The sequence below is a fragment of the Delphinus delphis genome, chromosome 1 (assembly GCF_949987515.2).
Source record: "Delphinus delphis chromosome 1, mDelDel1.2, whole genome shotgun sequence".
NCBI lineage: Eukaryota > Metazoa > Chordata > Mammalia > Artiodactyla > Delphinidae > Delphinus > Delphinus delphis.
This window is the reverse complement of record NC_082683.1, coordinates 124,821,115-124,847,989: the sequence shown is the minus strand read 5'-3', so window position 1 is coordinate 124,847,989 and position 26,875 is coordinate 124,821,115. Positions and strand designations below refer to the sequence as shown.

The 26,875-nt window shown below is 37.7% G+C and overlaps 1 long non-coding RNA gene across 1 annotated transcript in view; it reads right to left on the bottom strand.

Moving 5' to 3' along the window:
- Positions 1-2,955: 2,955 nt before the first annotated feature.
- LOC132439347 (uncharacterized) overlaps positions 2,956-26,875 on the bottom strand; it is a 30,423-nt gene continuing 6,503 nt past the window's right edge. Inside the window, exons 3-5 of the long non-coding RNA XR_009522342.1 lie at positions 25,442-25,646; positions 16,181-16,336; positions 2,956-3,453 (exon numbers count right to left, since the gene is read on the bottom strand). This is a non-coding gene — a long non-coding RNA (uncharacterized lncRNA). The remainder of the gene's footprint in view (positions 3,454-16,180; positions 16,337-25,441; positions 25,647-26,875) is intronic.

The window sequence follows — 26,875 nt, the reverse complement described above, 5'->3', positions numbered from 1 at the left end:
CCCCGGTCCGGGAGGATCCTGCATGCCGCAGAGCGGCTGGGCCCGTGGGCCATGGCTGCTGAGCCTGCACGTCCGGAGCCTGTGCTCCACGGCGGGAGAGGCCACGGCAGTGAGAGCCCCGCGTACCTCAAAAAAAAAAAAAAGTGAAAGAAAATGGTCACATTCGAAGGATTTTAAAAGAAAAATAAACAAGTAATAAGATGAGTTGAGAGTTATAAATAGAAAAGTAGAGAGATCTTTGGTATAAACAGCAGGAAAGTCTATCTTGGTACAGGAATGGGAAACCCAATGCTGGGTAGAGCTGTGAAGACCTCGTAGTTGTTAATCAGGTGAAGGGTGTTCCCTGCAGATAGAAGAGCAAGTGGGAACATACAGAGGATGGAGAGTATTTTCCTCTCAAGTTCAAAGGAAAAAAGAAGAGATGAGGTGGAAAGATGAGCAGGGCAATGTCATGTCTACCATTGTCAACCATTAAAAAAACCTTTGTGCTCTACTTTATAAAGTTTAATATCACTTTATAAAAGTTAATGAACTTTAGGAAAGTATTTGAGAAGGGAGGGGTGGTACAATAATATTTGTGCTTTAGAAAGAACATGCTGATGTATTATCGTGTGGACAGAAGAGCAGAAAGACTGCAGGCAAGGAGATCAGTTAGCTGTCGCATTAGTCTATGTGACAGGAGAGGTTGAATTGCACAAGGGGGGTGACAGTGGGAATAGTGACAAGTGCCCAGGCTTCAGATGGTGTTACCTCCCTCCCAGGAGGATCTACACTTACTTCTAGCAGCAGTTAAAAAAGAGGCAGGTCACCTTAATCCAGTCCTGAGTTGAGGTGATTTGAAGCTAAGTCTGGTCTGGTCTATCCTTTCTGGAGTTAAGGTAAAATTCTGGAGTATATTTTTTGGGGCTCCTCCTTCTAGGTGGGTTCTGAACTCTAACTACTTCTTAGCCTCTCAGCTGTTGCTTTAGAATTGGCGATCTATCAAAGAAAAGGAGGCTTTAAATGTTGGACTCATTTCTCTGGGCTCCCATGTCTCCAGGATCTTAGGCCCTGAAGTCCTCACTGGCTTTATTGTTCTCTAAAGCCTTCAAACACATTTTTAGGAATATATTCATCCAGATTTCCTAGAAGTACTTGACGGGAAGATTACCCTGATAAGCTAATGTGCCATAGCTGGAGTTGGAGGTTTCACAGCTGAGCTTCTAGACTGAGGTGCATCCCCAGTACAGGAGAGAATACAGGAAAAACACCTGGCAAAGTAGTAGGCATATATCAAGGCACATTGCATGATAGCTATTACTGATATACCGAGAATAAAGCATACCTCTATTTGAGGGATTAAATAGCTATAGGTGAGCAGGAGGTATAAGAGGAAGGGAACATGTTTTCAGGAGCATTGTTCAGGAGAATACATGGAGATGTGCTCAAGGGCATAGATGGAAGGCATTACTTAAGAAATAAGAATGTTCATATTCCCAAAGATAGAGAATATTAATAGAGGTACAGAGAAATTAAATTTAGAGATGAATGAGGTAGTGGGAATTCACATTTGGCTTTTATTTTCTACGTGAAGTAAAAGGTAAGATAATTTGCTAGAAGTGAAGAGTATGAAGATGTATTTAGAATTTAAGAATAGAGTAGGAACACATGTTATAAGTGTTGTGGAAGAAGTTTTGGAGTGTGAAGTGTGGATGGATCAAAGGACTCCTGGGCAGCAGGATTCCAGGCTGTGTTGGTTCTGAGGCTTTTGAGGAGAGGAAATGAGACCCCAGGGTGCTGAAAGGATCCCTAAGTATATGATGCTAAAGTCAGCATTGAGTATGGCAACAGAAGGAATAGGAAAGGACATGGGAATCAGGAAAAGGAAACCAAAAATCAGATACTAGAAACCTCTATAAAGGAAGATAGAGTATCCAGGAGGTGAAGAGACATATCAAAGAGAAAAAGGAGAGAGTTTTAGAAGTACATTCTGTGTATGTCAAAAGAGACAGTGCAGGTGGACCATGACAACAGTGTGGCAAAGTCAGTTCTAACCACTCTTCCTGGACCTAAGAGAGGAAGGGATTGAAAAAAAGATGCACTTGGTGAAGAAGAGAGGGAAGTTCTATCATTAAGAAAAAGACAGATGTGCTTTAAGAAAATAAGGTTGAAGAAAGTGTATGAAGAAAATAGTGAGGATTGTCTTCTACTTCTAGCCATGAGAAGTAAGAAAATGTGACCTGTGTCTAGGAGAAACATCAGGTAGTAGAAAGAGATCCAGAAATGACAGTGAAGATGAAATTAGTGAACAAGGACATTGAAACATGTTCTATAAACATGTTCCATATGCTCAAGGATATAAAGAAAATCCAAACATAGTGAGGAGATAAATAGAAGATTTTTAAAAAAGAACAAAATGGAACCTCTAGAGATGAAAAATGCAATATCCAAAATAAAAACTTAATTGGGTGGTATCAGCAGTGAATTAGACCCAAGGGAAAACACCATAGACTTGAAAACAGAGCAACTGTTCAAAATCAGTCAAAAGGAGAGAAAAACAAAGCCTGAAAAAAAAAAAAAAAGATGAAGATGGGAAGGGTTCCAGAGGCACAGAGGAAGTATCTACTGGGAGACCTTCAAGGAGCATGAACCTTGAAAAAACTTCAATTTGACAGGACAGAGATGGGAGCTGAGGAGAAGACACAGGCTGAAGACACTGTCCTTAGGGTATGTGGTGAAGAATGGTCATTCATTTATTTATTTTAAAAATACTCACAAATACATGTCATCATTAATTGAGTGCTTTCTATGCGCTGCAGTTTGTACTAGCCTCAGGGGATACAAAGATGAACAAGACACAGTCTATAGTCTACGAGAAAACAGGCAACTAAAGAACAGAATGCTAAGTACTACAATGAAGCTGTGGACATTTAGGGAGGTCACTCCTTCTCAGGGCCATGCAAGTGCAGAGTTGGCACTTGATAGGCTGTAAGAGCTAACAGCTCCATAAATTTTGCATCCTAGATGGCTTTCTTGTCTCACTCTAATCTGGCCCTGGGTAGGATGAGTTAATGATAGTAGAAAGAAGTACTGGATTTAAGACTAAGCTACCCATAGGACTTCCCTGGCGGTGCAGTGGTTAAGACTTCACCTTACAATTCAGGAAGTACGGGTTCGATCCCTGATCAGGGAGCTAAGATCCCACATGCCTTGGGGTTAAAAAACCAAAACATAAAACAGAAGAAATATTGTAACAAGTTCAATAAAGACTTTAAAAATGGTCCACATCAAAAAAAATCTTAAAAAAAAAAAGACTAATCTACCCAAGGTTTCTACTGCTATCCAAATGTTCTTGCCTGCATGGTCGAATCCAGTGTTTGAGGGAAGACTGAGCCTTTGGCTTCTGGAGAAGAATTGCTCACCTTTGAAGCCTCAGCTCTAGAGGACTTTTTGTAGTCATCACCACCACCACCACTAAAAAATAAAACAAAAATAAATGAAATGTTAAATTTAATTCACTCCTTCCTCCTTTCCATCCAGCATGCCCTTTACATACATCTATCTTCTCACCAAGGACTCTTTATTGCATGTGTTGGTCTTTCCTACTAAACTCTGTGCAGTGGGAGGACCAGGACTGTCTCATTCAATTTTGGGAGCGAAGCATTTTTATTATTGCAGTAGAATACATGTAACATAAACTTTTCCATTTTAACCATTTTTAAGTATACAATTCAGTGGCATTAGTTATATTCACAGTGCTGTGCAACTATCACCAGTCTCTATTTCCAAAATGTCTTATTCAATTTTTGGATCCTTATCAAGGTGCATGGCACAAGTGTGACTTTAATCAAATTTATCAAATGAATTATTGAATTGATGCATGAATTAAACCAACAGTCTAGAGATCGACTGTAAATACACAGCAATTAAGATTTCCTTTCCTGCTATGCAAGAATGACAAAGAATAAAGACTAAAAGTTTAAACAACTTGTAGACAGAAGTAGTGGGTACATCAAAGGAAATATCTTTAGAAAGAGAACTTGCGCTAATGAGAAGAAAATCATGATATGATTTTGATGTTGAAACTACATGACAGAAATCAATGACCCCCACAAGCAAGTGACAAATTCCTTTGTCAAGAAACAACTTTCAATGGAGTTGGGCCTGATGGTCTTTTGCAGGTGGTTTGATTCCTGAGGGTGTTTAGAAAGTAATCAAAAGATTTTTGATGTTTAATACATATTTTATATCTTCTCTCTAATAGAAGGACATGCTGGTGCTATTACCATCTTTAGACCTGAAAACTAGATAGATAACAATAACTCTTCTCTGTGCTTCATCAACATGTGAGTTCAGGGCACCTGGCATAGAATGGAGGTAAATATTGATTTGCTTTCACAGTGATGGGGTAGTTCTATCTATAGACTGAGACAGAGAGGGGAGGGCAGAATAACTATCAGAAATCTTAAGTCAGATGGAAAAATCAACAAAGGTTTGTTTTATTTTAGTGAAAATTTTCCAAGTATGCTAAGTATTCTGTTTAATTTGCTAATGTCCCCTTGCTTCACATTATACTATGAGGAACTAGTTACCTGCCTGTGCTGTCAACCAGGAGGACCTGGTATGGCCCAGTTAAGAGGCTGAGGAGCAATAATGACCTACAAAACGTTCCTGACAATGGGGCACAGAGGAAAGGATCAGAAGCACAGATGTCAATCTCTTCTCAGCCTCCTACTTGTTTGATGACTCTTCTTTGTGTTTGCGTATCATACATATTTATGTGATCATTATGTTGATTATTATAAAGCAAGTGCCATAAAATATGGTCTGACTAACTTTTTTCTCCCCCTTGAAATACTCCCCTTGGGAGTGGATCAATACCTTGTTTGGTCCATTCCCAATCTCTAAACAAATCTAAAAATAGCTTAAAACAACTCCTTCTACGGGCATGAGTGTGGAGGTTTGGTATAGGAGATCCATAGTTAATGTTATCCCTTATGAAATCTCCGCCCACTGTTGTGAGAGAAAAAACAAGTTTTCATCCAATGTGTTCTCAATTACTAGGTTCGCTTCATGGGAAAACCCCCAGCGATTATGGGAGTTGCCATCAAGAGACTAATGGTAACTAGGAGAAAAGAAACAGGCTTGAGAGGCTTTGTCTAGCCATCTGTCTATATTAAGAGCAGATGACACAACTGATTCCCTCAAACTGGGGTCCAGAAGACTTTTTTAGTAAAACTTAACCATCCACTGATTCTTCCCTTTGTGTGTTTCCCCACTCCTGTTCTCAACTAACTCATATAACTATACTACTGAGAATCTGGATTAGGGATTCAGACCAAAAACCAAAAACAAAATATCAGCTTAAAGTCACTAAAAAGATAACTTTAATGCTATTTATAAATCTAGGGTTCAACTTCTGTAGCCTTCACAGGTATCACAAATGCACACAAGAACAAGTTATAGTTTCTGTAGCCCTAAATTACTGTGCTCCCTAAAAAGATCCTGAGAGGAAGAGATAGAGACACTTATGAGCAAGAACAGCTCAGCATGGGGACGGGAGGGTGGGGTGGAATTTCAGGGAGCTTTCTTTGAAATTCTACCTTTTCTTTGGCTCCTTTTAAAATGCAAATATTTAATTTGAGAAAGTCAACTAACTGATTCATTATTACTCACTAAAGTCTCAGCACAGATTCCTTTCTCAGAAAAAGAGAGAGACAGGACCTGAGAAAGAGAAAGAAAGAAAGAAAAAAAAGAGGGTGGGTGAAAGTTATTTCAGAACAGGTATCTTTTGAAGGGAAAAGATGAGAGAGGTCTGGACCAAGTTGGGGCAGGCCAGGCTAGCACCAGGAAGGGACTGCCAGCTTGAGGACCCTCCAAATAACCTTGACTTCAGCATTTGGCCCTGAACCAGCTCTGATGCTTGTCACCTTTTCTCTCCAGCACATTCTCACTTTCAAGCTCTGTCCTCGCATCTCCCTCACTCTAGCTCCTCTCTTGAGCTTTATCTGCCCAGTGATGGGCCCTCGGTAATGAATTCTTTGATCTGGTTCAGTCAGTGGTTCTCCCAGATGCTTTCTGTCTTTCTTTAGAGATGGTGTGAGTAGAAGAAAGCAAAGTAGAGCCATGACCTCCCCACCAGCTGGCTGGCTGATCTTCCTTGCATTGCATTTGTCATTCTGGACATTTGTAGATCTAGAAGATGCATGCCTGGAGGTGGGGGGAGCTGTGCCTCAAATTGCAGTCTTTTTTTGGGCTCATGAGTAAGTGCTCTCAGCACCTAAGGAAGGTAGATACAGAAAGGGAGGGGAGGAGGGAGTTAAGAGTCAGTAAAACTGTCACTGCTTGCCGATGACATGACACTATACATAGAGAATCCTAAAGGTGGAACCAGAAAATGACTAGAGCTAATCAATGAATTTGGTAAAGTTGCAGGATATAAAATTAATGCACAGAAATCTCTTTCATTCCTATACACTAATGATGAAAAATCTGAAGGAGAAATTAATGAAACACTCCTATTTATCACTGCAACAAAAAGAATAAAATACCTAGGAATAAACCTACCTGGGAGACAAAAGACCTGTATGCAGAAAACTATAAGACACTGATGAAAGAAATTAAAGATGATAGCAACAGATGGAGAGATATACCATATTCTTGGATTGGAAGAATCGATATTGTGAAAATGACTATATGACCCAAAGCAATCTACAGATTCAATGAAATCAAATTACCAATGGCATTTTTTTACAGAACTAGAACAAAAAATCTTAAAATTTGTATGGAGACAAAAAAGACCCTGAATAGCCAAAGCAGTCTTGAGGGAAAAAAGCAGAGCTGGAGGAAACAGACTCCCTGACTTCAGACTATACTACTTCAGATTATACTACAAAGACTATACTACAAAGCTACAGTAATCAAGGCAATATGGTACTGGCACAAAAACAGAAACATAAATCAATGGAACAAGATAGAAAGCCCAGAGATAAACCTATTCACCCAGGGTCAACTAATCTATGACAAAGGAGGCAAGTATATACAATGGAGAAAAGACAGTCTCTCTAATAAGTGGTGCTGGGAAAACTGGACAGCTACATGTAAAATAATGAAATTAGAATGCTCACTAACACCATACAAAAAAATAAACTCAAAATGGATTAGAGACCTAAATGTAAGACTAGACACTATAAAACTCTTAGAGGAAAACATAGGAAAAACACTCTTTGACATAAATCACAGCAAGACCTTTTTTGATCCACCTCCTAGAGTAATGGAAATAAAAACAAAAATAAACAAATGGGACCTAATGAAACTTTAAAGCTTTTGCATAGCAAAGGAAACCATAAACAAGACGAAAAGACAACCCTCAGAATGGGAGAAAATATTTGCAAATGAATCAATAGACAAAGGATTAATCTCAAAAATATATAAACAGCTCATGCAGTTCAATACTAAAAAAGAAAATAACCCAGTCAAAAAATGGGCAGATTACCTAAATAGATATTTCTCCAAAGAAAACATACAGATGGCCAAGAAGCACATGAAAAGCTGCTCAACATCACTATTTATTAGAGAAATGCAAATCAAAACTACAATGAGTTATCACCTCACACCAGTTAGAATGGGCAGCATCAGAAAATGTACAAACAACAAATGCTGGAGAGGGTGTGAAGAAAAGGGAACCCTCTTGCACAGTTGGTGGGAATGTAAATTGATACAGCCACTATGGAGAACAGTATGGAGGTTCCTTTAAAAAGTACAAATAGAATTACCACATGATCCAGTAATCCCACTACTGTGCATATACCCAGAGAAAGCTATAATTCAAAAAGACACATGCACCCCAATGTTCATTGCAGCACTATTTACAATAGCCAGGTCATGGAAGCAACCTAAATGCCCATCAACAGGTGAATGGATAAAGAAGATGTGGTACATATATACAATGGGATATTACTCAGCCATAAAAAGGAACAAAATTGGATCATTTGTAGAGACATGGATGGGTCTAGAGACTGTCATACAGAGTGAAGTAAGTCAGAAAGAGAAAAACAAATATCATATATTAACGCATATATGAGGAACCTAGAAAAATGGTACAGATGAACCAGTTTGCAGGACAGAAACTGAGACACAGATGTAGAGAACAAACATGGACACCAAGGGGGGAAAGCAGTGTGGGATGGGGGTGGTGTTGTGATGAATTGGGCTACTGGGATTGACATGTATACACTGATGTGTATAAAATTGATGACTAATAATAACCTGCTGTATAAGAAAATAAATAAAATAAAATTCAAAAAAAATACTTCCACAAATACAATAAATTCTTCCAAATATTTAAGAAAAAAATATCCAATTTTATACAAATTTCCCAAAGAATTAAAAAAAAAAAAAGATCTTGGGTATAGTGATCTGAGGGACATGTTAGAGACCTCTTTCCCCACAATCATGCAAAAAAAAAAAAAAAAAAAGCTTCCCCACCAGGCACTATGGTGTGGAAATGCAACTACTAGAAATATGCTTATTTCAGTAATGCCTTGCCCTCTCCTCTTGGTCCTTTTAATGTAAATATCCTTGAGAGGGATCATACCTGAGTCACTGATACTTTAATCAGAAAATATACTAATAAAATAATCAGAAAACTTTCTTTAGTCATAGGAGAATTGGTGTGAGCACTCAGCTGCTGGGTTGGGGATGCTTTGGGGAACAGAGTGACAAAGGAGGATAAAAAGATAAGGACAGGCACAGAAGGGAGAGAAAGAGATATCAAAGCATCCTCACTGAGTTAAAAAGCTCAAACTCCTCAGGTCTCTTGTCCTCAGTGTCACGTTTTCTGGGGTCATTGTCAACCACATTGCATGTGTGTGCATGTATGCGTGTGAATGTATGCGTGTGCATGTGTGTGTGTATCTGCATAGTAAGTAGCCTACATTCTAGTATTCTAGTATATAGTAAATGGTATTCAGTGTATAGGAAGTATATACATAGCATACAGGAAGTGTTCTAGAATTCTATCATGTTACTAATACAGATTTACTTGTGATCACTAAGAAAAAGAAGAGTTCAGAAAGTGACTTTTGCTTCACTGCAGAAACTACTAAAAATGACTAATTTTCTTCTCTAGCTACTAAACTGGTAAACTTCATTTCTCTCATAAAAGCTTGAAATTGTATCCAAAGAGGTGACCTCAAAACAGAGTTAATTGTTCTGGAAGCAGGCTGACACATTTTCCAAAATTCTAGGACAAAGGGACAGTCAGGTATGAAGTTTCTTAATGGCCTATTCCAGGAATTAAAATGTAAAACCATTTTGGAACAAGTCACCTGCAACCCAAGACAGAAAACCATCTTTCCAGAAATGAGGGAGGGGGAAGGTGGGAAGGACTTGGATGATGTAGCAGAAGAAACAGAAAACCAGCAAGTATGGACAACTTCTGTAGAAGCAGACTTTGCAGTTCACCCTGTTTACTGTTTATTAGACTCTCCTGAGACTCACTCTTGCTCTGACACCTTCAGAAAATTCACAGATTTTAACTTAATGCTGCCATAAAAACATTTTTTGTCCCTAGGAGAACATAGCTTCCTACAAGATAGCTTCTTACAAAATAGCCTTGCACGAAAAATAAAAAGCTTTTAGAGGAACGTTGACAGTAGGGCCCAGGTGGCCCAGACTATCACTTGAGTTCTATTCATTCACTTTTACTCCAAATTCAGGTCTTATAGCTCTGGTACACTCATGTATACTTTGCTTAGAAAAAAAGCCATTGCTCTAAAATTTCTCAACTCTGAAAATACTGTCATTGTTGTTTCCCAGACTTTCTTCAGCCTATCATCAATCAGTTACACTTCTTTACAGACATAAACCTAAATAATTTGAAGCAGTTTTGGGTCTTTCCTTGATAGCTGTTGTTTAAATGGAAATCTTGTGAGTGAGAATAGATTCTAATTCATATCAACTCAACCAGTAATCGAGATTAGCAGATGGCATCTTCTTCTATAAAGGGCCACATAGTAAATATTTTAGGGTTTCAGGCCCAATGGTATCTGTGGCAAGTACTCAACTTTTCCCTCATAGCTGGAAAGCAGTCATACACAGAGAATAAATAAATGGGTATGGCTGTGCTCCAATAAAGCTTTACTTAAAAACTCAGGCAGCAGGCTGAATTTGGCACAGGCCATGGTCACTGACCCTTGATCAAGATGGCTATATAAAACACCCATGACACAGCAGAAGCAAGAAGAACTACAATTCTGCAGCCTGTGGAAGGAAAACCACATTCACAGAAAGACTGACAAAATGAAAAGGCACAGGTCTTTGTACCAGATGAAGGGACAAGATAAAAACCCAGAAAAACAACTAAATGAAGTGGAGATAGACAACCATCCATAAAAAGAATTCAGGATAATGATAGTGAAGATGATCCAGGAGCTCAGAAAAAGAATGGAGGCAAAGATCGAGAAGATGCAAGAAATGTTTAACAAAGACTGAAAAGAATTAAAGAACAAACAAACAGAGATGAACAATACAATACCTGAAATGGAAAATACACTAGAAGGAAACAATAGCAGAATAACTGAGGCAGAAGAACAGATAAGTGACCTGGAAGACAGAATGGTGGAATTCACTGCTGCAGAACAGAATAAAGAAAAAACGACGAAAGGAAATGAAGTCAACCTAAGAGAACTCTGGGACAATATTAAACACAAAAACATTCACATTATAGCGGTCCCAGAGAAGAAGAGAGAGAAGAAGGACCCGAGAAAATATTGAAGGGATTATAGTCAAAAACTTCCCTGACAAGGGAAAGGAAATAGCCACCCAAGTCCAGGAAGCACAGAGAATCCCAGGCAGGATAAACCTAAGGAGAAACACACCAAGACACATAGTAATCAAATTGAAAAAAATTAAAGACAAAGAAAAATTATTGAAAGCAACAAGGGAAAAATGACAAATAACATACAAGGGAACTCCCATAAGATTAATAGCTGATTTTTCAGCAGAAATTCTACAAGCCAGAAGGGAGTGGCATGATATATTTAAAGTGATAAAAGGGAAGAACCTACAACCAAGATTACTCTACTCAGCAAGGATCTCATTCAGATTCGATGGAGCAGTCAAAAGCTTTAAAAGCAAGCAAAAGCTAAGAGAATTCAGCACCACCAAACCAGCTCTACAACAAATGCTAAAGGAACTTCTCTAAGTGGGAAACACAAGAGCAGGAAAGGACCTACAAAAAGAAACCGATAACAATTAAGAAAATGGTAATAGGAATATACATATCAATAATTACCTTAAACATGAATGGATTAAATGCTCCAACCAAAAGACACAGGCTCGCTGAATGGATACAAAAACAAGACCTATATATATGCTGTCTACAAGAGAGCCATTTCAGACTTGGGACACATACAGACTCAAAGTGAGGGAATGGAAAAAGATATTCCATGCAAATTGAAATCAAAAGAAAGCTGGAGCAGCAATACCATATCAGATAAAATAGACTTTAAAATAAAGAATGTTACAAGAGACAAGGAGGACACTACACAATGATCAAGGGATCAATCCAAGAAGAAGATATAGCAATTATAAATATATATGCACCCAACATAGGAGCACATCAATACACAAGGCAGCTACTAACAGCTATAAAAGAGGGAATCGAAAGTAACACAACAATAGTGGGGGAATTTAATACCATACTTACACTAATGGACATATCATCCAGATACAAAATTAATAAGGAAACACAGGCTTTAAATGACACAACAGACCAGATAGATTTAATTGGTATTTATCGGACATTCCATCCAAAACCAGCAGATTACAATTTCTTCTCAACTGCACATGGAACGATCTCCAGGATACATCATATGTTGGGTCACAAATCAAGCCTTGGTAAATTTCAGAAAATTGAAATCATATCAAGCATCTTTTCCAACCACAACGCTATGAGATTGGAAATCAATTACAGGGAAAAGAACGTAAAAAACACAAACACATGGAAGCTAAACAATACGTTACTAAATAACCAAGAGATCACTGAAGAAATCAAAGAGGAAATTAAAAAATACCTGGAGACAATTACAACGAAAACACAATGATCCAAAACCTATGGGATGCAGCAAAACAGTTCTAAGAGGGAAGTTTATAGCAATACAATCCTACCTCAAGAAACGAGAAAAATGTCAAATAAACAATCTAACTATACACCTAAAGAAACCAGAGAAAGAAGAACAAAAAAACCCTAAAGTTAGTAGAAGTAAAGAAATCATAAGAATCAGAGCAGAAATAAATGAAATAGAAAGAAAGAAAACAATAGCAAAGATTAATAAAACTAAAAGCTGGTTGTTTGAGAAGATAAACAAAATTAAAAAACCTTTAGCCAGACCCATCAAGAAAAAGAGGGAGAGGACTCACATCAATAAAATTTGAAATGAAAAAGGAGAAGTTACAACATACACCACAGAAATACAAAGCATCCTAAGAGACTACTACAAGCAACTCTATGCCAATAAAATGGACAATTTGGAAGATATGGACAAATTCTTAGAAAGGTATAACCTTCCAAGACTGAACCAGGAGGAAATAGAAAATATGAACAGACCAATCACAAGCAATGAAATTGAAACTGTGATTAAAAATCTTCGATAAAACAAAAGTCCAGGACCAGATGGCTTCACAGGTGAATTCTACCAAATATTTAGAGAAGAGCTAACACCCATCCTTCTCAAAGTTTTCCAAAAAATTGCAGAGGAAGGAATACTCCCAAACTCCTTCTACAAGACCACCATCACCCTGATACCAAAATCAGAGAAAGATACTCTAAAAAAAAGAAAATTACAGACCAAAATCACTGCAGAACATAGAAGCAAAAGTCCTCAACAGAATACTAGCAAACAGAATCCAACAACACATTAAAATGATCATACACAATGATCAAGTGGAGTTTATCCCAGGGATGCAAGGATTCTTGAATATACACAAATCAATTAATGTGATACACCATATTAACAAATTGAAGAATAAAAACCAAATGATCATCTCAATAGATGCAGAAAAAGCTTTTGAGAAAATTCAACACGCATTTATGATAAAAACTCTTCAGAAAGTGGTCATAGAGGGAAACTACCTCAACATAATAAAGGTCATATATGACAAACCCACAGCAAACATCATTCTTAATGGTGAAATACTGAAAGCATTTCCTCTAAGATCAGGAACAAGACAAGGATGTCCACTCTCGCCACTATTATTCAACATAGTTTGGAAGTCCTAGCGACAGCAATCAGAGAGGAAAAAGACATAGAAATTGGAAAAGAAGTAAAACTGTCACTGTTTGCTGATGACATGATACTATACATAGAGAATCCTAAAAATGCCACCAGAAAACTACTAGAGGTAAGCAATGTGTTTGGTAAAGTTGCAAGTTACAAAATTAATACACAGAAATCTCTTGCATTCTTATATACTAAGAACAAAAGATCAGAAAGAGAAATTAAGGACACAATCCCGTTCTCCATTGCAACTAAAAAAATAAAATACCTAGGAATAAACCTAAGGAGATAAAAGACCTGTATGCAGAAAACTATAGGACAGTGATCAAAGAAACCAAAGATGATACAAACAGATGGAGAGATATACCATGTTCTTGGTTTGGAAGAATCAATATTGTGAAAATGACTATACTACCCAAAGCAATCTACAGATTCATGCAATCCCTATCAAATTACAATGGCATTTTTTACAGAACTAGAACAAAAAATCTTAATATCTGTATGGAGACACAGAAGACCTTGAATAGCCAAAGCAGTCTTGAGAAAGAAAAACGCAGCTGGAGGAATCAGACTCCCGGACTTCAGACTATACTACAAAGCTACAGCAATCAAGCCAGTATGGTACTGACACAAAAACAGAAGTATAGATCAATGGAACAGGATAGAAAGCCCAGAGATAAACCCATGTACTTATGGTCAACTAATCTATGATGAAGGAGGCAAGGATATACAATGGAGAAAAGAGTCTCTTCAATAAGTGGTGCTGGGAGAACAGGACAGCTACATGTAAAAGAATGAAATTAGAACACTCCCTAACACCATACACAAAAATAAACTCAAAATTGCTTAGAGACCTAAATGTAACACCGGACACTCTAAGACTCTTAGAGGAAAACATAGGAAGAACACTCTTTGACATAAATCACAGCAAGATCCTTTTTGACCCACCTCCTAGAGAAATGGAAATAAAAACAAAAATAAACAAGTGGGACCTAATGAAACTTAAAAGCTTTTGCACAGCAAAGGAAACTAAAAACAAGACAAAAAGACAACCCTCAGAATGGGAGAAAATATTTTCAAATGAATCAATGGACAAAGGATTAATCTCCAAAATATATAAAGAGCTCATGCAGCTCCATATTGAAAAAACAAACAACCCAATCAAAAAATGGGCAGAAGACCTAAATAGACCTCTCTCCAAGGAAGAGATACAGATGGCCAAGAAGCACATGAAAAGCTACTCAACATCACTAATATTAGAGAAATGCAAATCAAAACTACAATGAGGTATCACCTCACACCAGTTAGAATGGGCATCATCAGAAAAATCTACAAACAACAAATGCTGAAGAGGGTGTGGAGAAAAGGGAACCCTCTTACACTGTTGGTGGGAATATAAATTGATACTACTACTATGGAGAACAGTACGGAGTTTCCTTAAAAAAACAAAAATAGAATTAACCATATGACCCAGCAATCCCACTACTGGGCATATACCCAGAGAAAACCATAATTCAAAAACAGTTATGTACCACAGTGTTCACTGCAGCACTATTTACCATAGCCAGGACATGGAAGCAACCTAAATGCCCATCCACAGACAAATGGATAAAGAAGATGTATTACATATATACAATGGAATATTACTCAGCCATTAAAAGGAACGAAATTGGGTCATTTGTAGTGACGTGGATGGATCCTGAGACTGTCATACAGAGTGAAGTAAGTCAGAAAGAGAAAAACAAATATTGTATATTAATGCAATATGTGGAACCTAGAAAAATGGTACAGATGAACTTGTTTGCAGGGCAGAAATAGAGACACAGATGTAGAGAACAAATGTATGAACACCAAGGGGGCAAAGTAGTTGGGGGTGGTAGTGGTGGTGGTGGTGGTGGTGGGATGAATTGGGAGATTAGGATTGATATATATATACTAATATGTATAAAATAGATAACTAATAGACAACCTGCTATATAAAAAAATAAACTAAATAAAATTCAAAAAAAACCACCCACTACCTTTTATTTTTATGTACTCCTTATTATATTATCTGAGAGTTATGAAAGTCTCCAAATTGCATAAACTATCTATACATTCATGTAAAGTTAAAAAATTTGCAACACAAAAATGTTTTATTTTAAAAACTGTTTTTGTCATAAACTTACAGATGAAATACATACAATGAATTCCATCTAGCTAAATTCCAGTTATTTTTCTGAATTCATGAACACATTTTTATGCTGTTGTAATTTGTATATGTACATCATCTTTCGATTTTGTGATTTACACTCAATACTCTCTTGTAGATCCTTTGTTTACTATATTGATATACTCTGCTTACTTATTTTTAAAGATTATACAATAAGTATTTCATTATACTTATAAAGGTGGCTTAGCAAAAATTCTCTTATAGTTAAATATTTGGATTTTTTCCCATTTTTTTCCATGAGCTAAATAGCACTCTATAAAAATCTTTGTACAAGTGACATACAAGAAAGTTAAAATCTAAATGTAAAATCCATATTACTTTTTCCAGCTTTACTAATTATTATGCTTGAAATATGGTAACATTATGTACTCAAAAACACAGCCAGATAATTTATTTTAAAGCAACCAGACTGAAAATTAATTGAATTGCCTATCATTTTGAATGATCTGTCAGACTATCCTACACAACTTTTTCTAAGAAATGTGATTTGATCTTAATTTTTTTTCTTTTTCTATAGTTCTCTACAGATATTATATCTTCCTTCACAGATTCAATGCTTTATTTCAGTATTATTATACAAGCTCACCTGTGCTGATGGATTAAATACTCCAATCTATGGTCAAATACTGTATTTATTATTTTAAATAAGACAGCTTCATTGTCAACAGCTACATAATTAACCTCCAGATACTGTCATGCTCATACTCACAATTTTCTTTTTCCAAATGCAAGAGATTTGAATGTAAAGTTTGGTAGTTTCCTATTAGAATAAAAGACTTTGCTCCAGCTCAGAGCTCAGGCATTGCTTGGTATTTCTAGGGCCAGCAGTAGACTCTTGCCTTGTAGATCCAATGGACACTGATGTCTGAAATAGCAGAGAGGGCTAGGTGGGAACAGTATAATGATTTCTCTGTAGGAAAAGGTTTTCATCAGGATGGCTCTCATTTGACTGGAGTATTTCAGAAATACAAATCACCGATTTAAAATGATTGAGACAACTAGGCACCCAAATACAGACTGGTTCAAAACTTTTGATCCATCCTATTTGCATCTTCAGGCACTTAAGCCAGCAAGGGACACCTTTATAGAGAAAAGACACATACTCTAGATTACAGCTTCTCAAGCAATCAGTGGTAAAGAACCAGGTTTTTGTTTGTTTGTTCGTTTGTTTTTCCAAAATGTCTTCAACTGTTTTATAAAACAATAAAAATAATTATCAGAAAAATAAATTAAAAAACAAAGACATGCCAAAGACAAGCCCCCGCCCCAATTTTGCATTTACTATTAGAGACAATTTTTATTTTTTATTATTATAGTTAATATAAATATATTTATTATAATTATGTTAGGTATTATATCAAATTAGGGTTAAATAAATATAATCAGAACAAGCACAGCATAGGTAAAATTATAAAAACTATCCTCATGTTTTCATTGAAAGTGTGTGTGTAGGTGAATAATATAGACTTTACCTAGCTAATTGTGAAAAGTTCTGAAGCCCAAATTTAGAATAGCACCACTGTAGAGGACCTTGGCTTTAGAGTCAAAGATAGCTGGTTTTGTCTCAGTCTCTTACTGGCTGGGTGACCTGAGATGACTTACTGTCTTAGCTTCCATTTCTTCATTTGTAGAGTAGAGATAAAAATAAAATCAAGTAGGGTTTTTGTAAGGAACTAGTAAGATACTACATGTAAAGTGCTTAGGTTAGTATCTAGCATAATAAATGCTAAAAATTGATAGCCAGAATTTCTGTTACAGGGTCAGCCATCATGGAGAAGGCTTAAGGAGATTTAGTGATAAAAAGTGTAAAGAGCAAGTATACATCTGTCTTCAAGGTACGACCTAATAAAAGGAGTCAGATACGTGTTAAAAACCTACAGCATAATAGGCTACTAAACTAATAAGACTTCAGCAAAGCTGCCAGATACAAATTCAACTTACACTATCAATAACCACCAAGGAACTGTAATAGAAATTGAAATGGCATTCACAATATCAGGAATCTCTAAACTTTCCAGGAATAGAAATAACAAGGAATGACAAAATTTTATGGATAAATCTTTCAAATTCTATTAAAAGACATAGAAGACATAAATAATGAATGAAGTGGAATTAGTTGATATTATAAATTTGTCAGTTCTCCCCTAAATTAATGTATATATCTAACATGTTCCAATATAAACTTTAGCTGAAATTTTTGAAAAAGTTGACAAACTGATTCTAAAGTCTATATTGAAGAATTAGGTTTCACAAAGAGTTGTCAATTTTGTGTGTGCATGTGTGTGCACACAAACACACACTCACATACAAAGAGTGGAGAGAGAATAGTATATAACAGCACAGCAGCAGACAAATAAAATATGGAACAGATAAGAATGCCCAGGAACAGAGCACATGTGTAAAGAAATGGAATATAATAGAGGTGGGGAATAGATAAATTGTTTAGTAGATGGTGTTAAGAAAGCTGGCTCACTTATGAGAAATAAATATATACATTCTTATTTCATGCCATGTATACAATGAACTCCAGATGGCTTAAAGCCCAAAATATAAAAGGTGAAACTTTAAAGCTAATAGGAGAAAATATGACCTTAGGGTGGAAAAAGGTTTTTTTAAACAAGACTGTATAAACACAAATTATGAGGTAGAAAATTGTTGGGTCTGACTACACAAACATTAAAGATTTCTATTCAACTTGGGCCTAATAGGAAGTGTTAACAGATGTGTACCACACCTAGAGAAGAATTTGCAACGTTTAAAATCAATGGGATTAATACATTATAAAAATAATTCCTATTAATCATTGAAAAAATAGAAAATGAGTGAAAGATATGAATACAATGCACAAAAGGAGAAACCTGAACGACTAAAGTTAAAGAGATTCTCACCCTTACCTGTAATAAGAGATATAAAAATTAAAACAACAATATTATGTCACTTAATACCCACTTAATTAATGTCTCTTATGACATATTAATTATGTCACTTAATAAGAGATATAAAAATTAAAACAACAATATTATGTCACTTAATTGAAAAAAAATTAAAACTTAGAGGACTCCAAGTTTTCAGCAAGTTGGGAGAAACAGGAATCCACATGCCTAGCTGGTGGGAATGGGAACTAACACAGTCTTCTTGGAAAGTTATCTGGCAGCTCTGAGGGGAATTAGAAAGTCTATGAACCCTACAATACAGCAGTCTCTCTCCTGAGAACATGCCTGAGAAAGTCTCACACAAGCCCATGAGGCACCATGTAGAAAAATGTACACAGCAGCATTATTTGTAGCAGCAAATAGCTCTCCATGATTAGATGGAATATTATGCAGCCATCAAAAGCAATTAACTAGTGGGTATACATTAGAATATAATATTGAGTAAAAAGGTAAGAAATACAGTGAGACACCCTTATGGAAGCTGAAAGCATGTACATACACAAAACACCACCACATATTTTCTGCAGATACATACATATGAAGAACGTATATTAAACATCATAAAGGAGGTGACTTCTCAATGGTAAGGAATAGTAATAGGAAATGGGAGATGCAGGGAAAACTAAAATAAAATAAGAAAGGGACCTTGTGGGACCAAACATAATAGTGTGTTATGAATTAAGAAAGGTGTTTGATTAAATCAAAGCTCTGCACCTAAAATCCAAAAAGTTAAAAAGGAGGGGAAAAAGGTACATGCAACGTGGAACAGAGTGTTACCAAAGGCACGCTTGGTTCCCCATACGTGCTTTACCTAAGCACTTGGAAACACTTGAGACCCTCAGGAGAGAAAAATGAGGATTGAGACTCTGTTTAATCATGAACTGCGGTTCTCCCAGACTGGTCTTCGATCCCTTGACGTTCCTTTCAATTCTGCTATATTTGTGATGATGAGCCAAGTGGGAAGCAGAGGGCTTGGTTTCTCTATCCTGAGAAGCTGGTGACAAAGCTGTCTCCTGGTTGAGGTATCCTAGAAACGCTCAACTGTGTTCTTGCCTGAGCAGTGTTTTCCATGTTTCTCCTGTACTGCTGGCAGTAGCAAATGTCTTTACCATGGCTGCTGTCCAGAGAATTTGAAGCCAGAGCTTTGCTCTGGGCTAGCATCCAGAAGAGTAATTTGGATTCCAAGGCTGAAGAGCCCCAAACTTTAAGGAGGACTCAGAGGCTACACTGACTGCCTCTTCAAGCCTTTGTAAGCAAGAGGGGAAAAGGCTGGAAGCGCTCAGTCACTCTCAATTCTGTGTGCCGGCCTTACTTCGAGTTTTGTTCTTGTGCCAGGAGGCCCAGATATGTGGTGTTTCAAGAGCAAGAGGTGAAGCGTTTCCAGGATAGGTATATGTTGGTATTTTAGACCTTGTCTCACCTCCACCCTGGATCTGAAGATCAGTTGGGTAACATTTTCCTTATGGGTGCTGTGTTTATGAAAAGACTGAAGTGTGATTATCTTTTCAGTGTGTCAACATTCATTGACAAAGCAAGCATGTTCCCACACAGGGTGATAAGAGACATCTGAAAGTTCTTCTAGTCTCACATCAAATGTTCTCCAACAAGCTGGAAGTCCCATTATGTTTATTAATGGTAACTATCATTTAAAATATGTATCGTGTTGTAAGATGTTTATAAACGAAGTCTCATTTTATAATTTTAACAAAACTGCTAATGCTCTTATCATTCCTAGTTTACTAGTAAAAATGGTGTCAGAGGGGCTCCTGCCTCGCCCAAAGTGACACAGCTAGGATACAGCAGATCCAAAATGCAACCCAGGTCTACATGGGTCCATGTGTACAGTCTCACACTATCTCAGTATTGGTATTAAAAGCTTCTGTTGAGATATAGATATATTTTATGCAGCAAATTGGAAACTAAGTCATCCTCAACATTCAGTATTATTGATTGGTTAAAATTAGGCAGATGTGGACTCAAAAATAGGACTTTGAAAGAATGAAGCACAGAAAACATAAAAAGCTTCCAAGCTTGGGAACACTCATCACCTAAGGAGAACCAAATAATGCATCACATAGGAGAGGCCCAATCAATACAAATTCCCTTCCCTTCTTGTCTTGCATGAGGTACACAGTGGAGTGTTAGAGACAGAAGCCTGGACACCAGAGATCCTGGATTATAGGAGAGGGGGTCGACAAAAACTGAGAGTTCTCTGAAAGGGTGATAAGAGATTCACCAAGGCAAACAGAACCCATTTTTTCCAAACACACCAAAGGTCAGTCCTCTCTAATCACACAAGGGCTGTTCCCTATGCCATTTTCTAGCTAAGGCTGATGGTCCCAAAGCACAGGACAGGTTTTGATTCTTTCTCATTACCTCTAAGTCTACCTGAGGACTCTGCTGATAAGGAGCCTATAGGTTGTCATTGTTATATGTCAGGCTTATTGACTTTCATTTGACAGCCAAAATGCCCAGTGATTACAGGTAATAATAATCATAGCTGCAGTGATAGCAAACTCTAGTTAAGCACTTAGTACGTGTTAGATGCAATGGCAAATGCTATGTGTGTACATATATATATATAATATATATGTATATATGTACAAAATATATGCATATATATTATATATGTATATAGTCTCATTTGATACTCTAACAGTCCTCAAAAGCTAATATCATTACTCCTATTTTATATAATTAAAACAGGATGGAAAGGTCAATTAATTGCCTATGACCACCCAGCTAGTGCGTGGTGGTGTAGAACCAATTTATTTCAGGCTCCAAACGCCATACTCTTGACCCTTACATTATACTCTTTGCTGCTATTACCCTGATCATCTATGATCTGGGGAAACTGAAACACAGAGTATAAATTCATTAGGGTAACAGTTTGTGATATATTTGTGACCTAAAAACATATTTTACTTCTTAATTGTCCAGCCATTTATTTTACTAATATTTACAGTGAGAAATAATTAATATAATTAACATCTGCAGTAAAGTATAATTGAACGTGGTAAATATATTACTAGTAAATGAAAAAAGTAAACATTAAATGCCATCACAAGTGTTATTTCCTCCACAATTTATTGTCTTCCACTCAAAAGCCTTCTTTAATTTCCTCTAAACCAGGGATTCTTAATCTTGGGTCCCAAAGGATTCATGATAGAATTCCGGGGTGGAAAAAGGAGGATGTACAAAGATTTAGAGAGGAAAAAAATGACATTTTTGTTTCACTGATCTCTAATTGAAATGCAATATGTTTTTCAATGACAAATACTGCCAACAAACTACTGCAGTATTTATGAATATCTAATTGATGACTTTGTCATCAATAGAAATTGCATATTTTTAAATATTATTGTACAGGTGTGACAGATACTTGAAATATCATTTGTGCGTATCTCTACTTAGAAATTGAAGTAGTTATTAGACCCACTGCTAAATCTTTTATCTAATACTTCCATAAAGATACAAATATAATTACTATATAAAAATATTTTAATATTTTGATAAGTGCATTTCAATATAATTTGTCTCTTTTGTAGTCCAATGTAATTGATATATTTAATAACATTATTGAGAAGAGTACATGGACTTTACCATAGAAAAGTTTGAGAACCTCTCCTTGAAGCTATACATTAGAGGTAACTTCTCTTTGCAAGTGGGACAGAGAAGGTAACTGAAACTGACCTCTGCAGAGAATGGGGGCCCTGAACATAAGGTGCCCTCTGAAAACCTCCTTCTATCCACCTTGCTCAGACCAGTGAATGTGTAGGTAGAGGTCTCTCTTTGGTTAGCTTATTTCTTCACGTTCCTGGAAAGCAGCATGTCCTCATAGACAGAAAGCTCAGCAATCGGTGTCTCTCCAAATATTGACTAGCAGGGTCTGCAGTGCTGGCGGGTACTTCAGGAGTTTGGTGCTGACACCCGGGTCCTGCTGGACCTTCCTATTTGATTCTGGGCAAGGACTTCAAGACTCTGAACCTCAAGTTTGTCTCATCTGAAGTCAGGATAACAAGGCTTGATATTTGTAAAGCACCTTACAACTTTCAATCTCCCTTTACATTAACACTTCAGCCGTCACAACAGCTCTGAGGTACTGGATAAGCATTATCACCTTTGTGCCACATGTGACAGGACAGGGTAGAGCTGGGACTGGCACCCTTAGCCAACTACCCCTTCCTCAACACAGATGCCCCCGCACTGTTTCCCTGCAGAAGTAGCTTCTGGGCACCTCTCGCCTGCGGCTTTCATCCTTAAAGACACTCTTCCTCCAATGACTCATTTCTTCCCATGATGATCCCTTTCTACCCTGCTCTATGTAGCACCTGACAGCCTACCTCTCATGAATCCATCTTAAATAGTAATATTCTTGTGTGCTCAGGTCTGAATCTCATAACAAATGTCAGTTCACAAATTTATGGACTGGATGAGTCATTTAAGCTGCCTGAGCCTTATTTTCTTATCTATAAACAGGGTATTACTGATTTGAGGTTTGTCATGAAAATAAATGATGTATGAAGATGCTTCTGTAGAATCATACAATACTTTATAAAATGTCACTTGATGCTATCAACAACCAAAGTAAAGACAGACTGGGAGGTGGTGAGGTACAGAATAAGGGTCTGAGGACGCACAGACCCCTTGGGTCCTAGCTATGACTTTTTACTTGTATTGATATAACCCTGGAAAAATTGTTTCCCCTTCCTGAGCCTTAGTCTTCATCTTTGATAGAAATATTTTTATCTTCCTATTAAAGTTTTGTGAAGCTAAAGGGGATCAATGTATCAAGGATCTTAACACAATGCCTGGCACTTAATAATTTGTGCCGTTGTATTTTTCGTGGTGGTGGTGTGGTACGATTATTATTTTTTTCTTTTTTATCCTAGTTTTTTTTTTTTTTTTGTGGTACGCGGGCCTCTCATTGCTGTGGCCTCTCCCGTTGCGGAGCACAGGCTCCGGACGCGCAGGCTCAGCGGCCATGGCTCACGGGCCCAGCCGCTCCAGGGCATGTGGGATCTTCCCGGACCGGGGCACGAACCCGTGTCCCCTGCATTGGCAGGCGGACTCTCAACCACTACGCCACCAGGGAAGCCCTCTTTTTGAGAACAGAATCTTTTTTAATACATTTTATGTCCACAACATGAAGCATAGTGTTTTGCAAATAATAGGTACCCAAATATAATTTTTGAAGGAATGCTTGTTTTTTTAAAAAAAATTTTAAAGCTTTTTTTTGATATGGACCATTTTTAAAGTCTTTATTGACTTTCTTACAATATTGCTTCTGTTTTTATGTTTTGGTTTTTTGGTCGCGAGGCCTGTGGGATCTTAGCTCCCCAACCAGGGATCGAACCTGCACCCCCTGCATTGGAAAGTGAAGTCTTAACCACTGGACCACCAGGGAAGTCCCTTGATCGTTGTTAAATACTATGAGGTAGTCAAGAGATAGGAACTACTGTAAAAATTTTAAAATTCTGTCTAAATATCGTAACTTCCTATTTTTCTATGTTATAAAGCAGAGTGAACAGGCCTCCGTTCTTAGGGTTCATCCTGGTTATTTTCTCCACTGAAGACTGTAGGATATATAGTCTACATAACACTTCCTGGTTCTACTGCACATGTGACTTTGCAGGCTCCACACCCCCATTAGGTGATGAGCTCCATGGGAACTGAGTCCACGTTTACAGTTCTTCATTCCTCAGGCATCAGCATAACACAGGGCAAGGGCAAAGGCAAGGCCCTCACAAACGGTTATTGCTGACCACCACCATTCTGCCCATCCCATGGCACAGGGGCCAGGCAGAGGCAGCTGCTAAGGCTTTGAATACAGGACCCATTCTCCTTTCTCCTTTTCTGAATTCTTTTGAGAAAAGCAGTCCTTAGGTTTAACAGAAGAGAACTAAAACACCCACTGAGGATGCTGTGATTTTTACTACAGGAGTTAATTATGAGCTGAATGAAATGAGAAAAGAGAAATGTGTATAGGCACTGAATGTTAAATTAATTAAATGCACAGCTTGACACTTCAGTGTCATCCCAGCAGATATAATAAAGTTAAGCATATACCTCTACCTTATTAATTCTAGGAGCTCATAATGCATGATATTAAACAAGATTGAAAAGGCCTCTATCTAAAATATGATGTTCCTGGAGATGGATATCTAGCTTTTATGTCACATTTAATACTGTAAGAATAGCTTTCATCTGCATCATATCATTTAAGTCTCATGACACCCTTGTGGAGTGGATGGCATTATCTTCATTTTTACACGTGAATAAACGGGAGTGTAATGAATTAAATCACTGCTTAAGAATATACAGCCAGTGTATTTTTTTTTTATTGCTGTGTAACAAATTACCCAGAGACTTAAAACAACAAACATTTATTATCTTCCAGTTTCTGTAGGGCAAGAATCAGGGCACAGGTGAGCTGGATGCCTCTGGCTCAGAGTCTATCCTGAGGCTATAGTCAAAGTTGTTGCTGAAGGCTCACCTGGGGGACGGTTGGCTTCCAAGCTCACTGTGGGGTGGAATTCAGTTCCCTGCAGCCTGTTAGTCTAAGGATCTCAGTCCCTCACTAACTCTTAGCCAGAGGCCTCCCTCAGTTCCTTGCTGCGTGGGCCTCTCCATAGAACAGGTCACAATGGGGCAGCTGGCTTCCCTCAGTGAGACAGAGAGAGCATGGGGGAGGGCACCCAACACAGAGCCACAGTCATTTTACAACCTAACCTTGAAAGTGACATCTGTCATTTCTTCTGTGTTTTATGAGGGGAGACAATAAATCTACCATGCTCAAGGGGAGGGGATTACAGTGGGGCGTGAACTGCAGGAGACAGGGCTCACTGAGGAATCATCTTCGAGGTGGCCTACATAGCTAGTTAGTAGTGAAGAAAGGACTCAGATATAGATTAGTGTTTCGTCTAAAACACGGTGATGCTCCAACCAGGATCCAGTGATTCATTCGAACGTTTACTGCTGGGACTATTCTTGACACAAACGATTTTAAGATATAATATGTACCTCAAGGGACTCACCATATATACATGAAGACTGACTGGACAATTACAACACATTGGGACAAAGGCCATGCTAGAGGAAAGCAGCAGGACAGCGGGAAACACCCAGGAAGGCACACAGCCCCGTCCTGGAGGGACTCCGACGTCTGAGCCAAGTGTTGACAGACTTGATGGGCTCTCAGGCCTAGGTGAAGAAAAGAAGGGAGAAAGGCCTGTCCAGCACCTGTGAAAGGCAGAAATTTGAGAGAATATCACCATTCAACGAAGTGTAGATTATTTACTACAACTACTAAGAGGCAAGTAACTCATGAGGCTGGAGAATTAACTGTGTGCAGTAGCTCTCAACCCTGATTACGCTAGAATCACCTGGAGGGCTTTTTAAAATGGCCTGTACTTTAAGTTAAATGAATGAAATCCAAATCTCTTGGGGGTGGACATTGGTTTTGGGAGGGATTTTTAGCATTTATTTTGTGGCGGTCTTTTTAATCCTCATATCTACCCTATGAGATAGATATTGTTACTGCCCTCATTTTACAAAGGATTTACTTCTGCATACTTCGTTTTATTTCTAAATTTAAGTTACATGGCATCAGACACGTGATCTAAACGCAGTTCCCCCAAATACATTAACTGTGATGAATACATTTGCATTCCTGCCATGGTGTCTTGCAAATAATATTTTCTAAAAGAATTGCTTCATTCAAGATAGCCATCTTGCACGTGGCTGATTCACTTTGCTGTACAACAGAAACTAACACAGTATTGTGAAGCGATTTTACTCCAATAAAGATCTATTAAAAAAAAACCATAACCGTCTTTGGGTTGCAAAAAAGCAGTTGATAATAAACTACCAAATACTTTAGCAGGTTAGTCCTACAGGCGCCTCCATGAACCAAATTCTGATTATGAGGAGTGACTGGTTGATGCAAGGGAAGAGAGACCTGGTTCTCTGTCCTCAGTTCGGGATAACTCTGAAGGGACAGTGCAGCCCAGAGCTCCTGTGGGATCAGCTGAGGCCTTTGTGGAGACTGCACCGTAGTTCAGCTTCTCCTTTAACCCAACCCTGCCTCCTTTACTCTCTCACAGGTCTTGATCTCAAGGACTTTCCCCAATAAACTTCCAGCACACAGATTTGCATGTCTCCAGAGTCTCCCTCCTGAAGAACCCAACCTAAGAGCAAAGGACTATGGAAGGACCACATTTATTAGCTTTATTTTACCTTAATAAGCTAGGGTGCATAGACTTCCTAATTCCCCTCAGAGCTGCCAGATGACTTTCCAAGAAGACTGTGTTAGTTCCCACTCCCACCAGCTAGGCATGTGGATTCCTGTTTCTCCCAACTTGCTGAAAACTTGGAGTCTTCTAAGTTTTAATTTTTTTTCAATTAAGTGACATAATATTGTTGTTTTAATTTTTATATCTCTTAAGTGACATAATTAATATGTCATAAGA